Source organism: Alosa pseudoharengus, unplaced genomic scaffold, assembly GCF_046254945.1.
Source record: "Alosa pseudoharengus isolate Yale_2024_CS ecotype anadromous, Long Island Sound unplaced genomic scaffold, YU_APseudo_1.1 YU_APseudo_1.1_scf_9, whole genome shotgun sequence".
NCBI classification, from domain to species: Eukaryota; Metazoa; Chordata; class Actinopteri; order Clupeiformes; family Clupeidae; genus Alosa; species Alosa pseudoharengus.
The window spans coordinates 30,629,066-30,631,551 of NW_027468881.1; the positions used below are offsets into that span (position 1 = coordinate 30,629,066).

General features: G+C 39.5%; 1 long non-coding RNA gene across 1 annotated transcript; it reads left to right on the forward strand.

The window, feature by feature from the left end:
- The first annotated feature begins 715 nt into the window (after positions 1-715).
- On the forward strand, positions 716-1,573 carry LOC143114457 (uncharacterized). Its single transcript, XR_012984922.1, has 2 exons — positions 716-923; positions 1,034-1,573. It is a non-coding gene; the product is annotated as an uncharacterized LOC143114457 (long non-coding RNA).
- Positions 1,574-2,486: the final 913 nt, after the last annotated feature.

Consider the following 2,486-nt stretch of genomic DNA (forward strand, 5'->3'; position numbering starts at 1 on the left):
CCTATCAAGTAGGACTAGACCATCTTGCACCCCCAACACGCACTCGCAAACACACATAGAGTCAAGGGCCTTTTCAATACACTTTTTCACTTCTTCTGAAACAGACAAAAAGGGTCACGCTCCTACCCGTGAGAATAACATTTGGCCTACATAATGCAATAGAAGGCATTCTGGGTGTGAATTGGCAATGTCAGACATATTATTCTCTGTAAATATCAGTGTAGCATCAAAATGATCTTGATGTGTCTTTTTTATTCAATGTATTTATGAAGTAATCCAAAAGTATTCAGATTACATTACATTGTTTTTGTAATCCATTTGTAATTTGTAATACATTTCAAAGTAATCTAACCCAACACTGTGTAGTGGTAACGGTCCTGGCCAACATTATCCCTGCACTGTTCTTTGGCAGATATCAAATTAGGCTGTGCACATTAGATTAGATACTTTGTCATTGTACACAGAATACAATGAGATGTTGTTTGGAACAAACCTGAGATGCCTACAGATAAGCTAAAAAGACTAAAAATATACATAAAATAAGTTAAATAAATAGATAGTTACACATGATATGCCAATTGCACTAGTACCCATACAAATAGTTTGCAGTGCACATGACTTGTCTAAAAGGCTGGTTTCAATGGTTGCTGACTCAGCAATCAAAACCACGCCAAGAGAACTAAAAACAGAACAGAGAAAACAGAAAAGCAAGGTTTTATCCATAGTCAAACAACATTGTGAACAAGGAAGTGTCTATCGTAGTCTCCTCAGTGTCTAGCACAGTTTGTTCACTAACGCATGGTCTCTAGGCATTCAGTTTTTGTCAGTGTTTATTAGTTAAGATACTAGTGTGAGATAGACGTTCAGCCTAACCCAGAATATGAAATCGACGCTGATGCTTGTGTGTGGAGTCTTTCTTTTTGGTGAGATTTAAATACTTCGTATCTTTTTTCTGTCAGCACTGCTAGAGCCATTTCTTTAATTCCAGTAATTCCAGTTTGTAACACTGTGATCATTTACCCATGTTCAAAAGGTCTTGGCATGGCCGAAGATAACTTCTACTATGACTATAACGCAACAACAGATGGGTATGGCTATGGCTATGAGGATTGGGAAGAAATTCAGAATGCCACAATGCCTCCTCAAACCCCTGGAAGTATTGGATTAACTGCATGCTTGCTCTTCTTCTTCTACTTCTTCTGCAACTGAGAGTAGCTGCAAGATCATGGCACAACATTGTCTCTTAATCTTCTCACCACAGCCAAACCTGAGCTGCCAAGACATTGTTTCATCCAAATCTTTGCATATGAGGATTACCGTAATCAGATTTTATACTTTGAGTATCTGGAATAGTTGAGGAAATGTACAACATGCAAACTTCCCTGGCACCTCCTCCTTAGTGTCTGCAAAACAACTTAAATGCAGTATGTGCTGCCCATGCTTAAAATAAGCAGATCGATCAAACTGTGTAAATTATATGATTTTGTTACAGATGCTGCAGGGTCTAATATTGTCAGGCCTGATTGGCTGTACCTGTCTGTCAATCAAAATAAAACTTTACCACCAAAACAAACTCTGTCTTTCAAATCTCTGTGCATCAATCCTTTAAAAATCACAAAATCACATGGGTTTGGCACAGCATGCTGTAGGTTAGGAGAGCTATGGAAGAATATTGGTCCCAAAATAACACCAGAGAATTCAACAAAAGACATCACTACTGGGAGAACCAGGCAGGTATGCTACACCAAATGCAGCTGGTGAGATACCTACAGCTGTGTGAAGCTATGGCTATGGTTGCCACATTCATCCAAAACTAGTGGGCCACACCACAGCATACCTTGAGAGTAATTTTTGTTTAAAAAGTCGGTTACACTTTACGGTAGGATAATTAATTCATGATTTATGCATTACTTCATTCCTTTATATCTTATGAATCATCAGAAATTGACATGAGTTCAACGTCTCTCATTTATGACCTCATGCATGAGCAACACATCAACTAAAGCATTAAGTATGGGGGGTACATCATTATGACTCTAAGCACCGGAACCATACAACCTCCAGCTCCCAGGAACCATACAACCTCCAGCTCCCAGGAACCATACAACCTCCAGCTCCCAGGAACCATACAAACTCTATAAACATAGGAACCATACAACCTCCAGCTCCCAGGAACCATACAACCTCCAGCTCCCAGGAACCATACAAACTCTACGCACAGGAACCATACAAACTCTATAAACATAGGAACCATACAACCTCCAGCTCCCAGGAACCATACAACCTACAGCTCCCAGGAACCATACAAACTCTAGGCACAGGAACCATACAAACTCTTAGTAATCATTCATAGTCCACTCAAAGCCCAGAAATTGAGCTGTGTGCGTTTCACCAGTTGTCAACCAAAATATGAACCATGCTTCAGTGTACAACACAGAAAAAAAACGTATTGTCTTACAAACAATCTGTCAACAACACACACAATA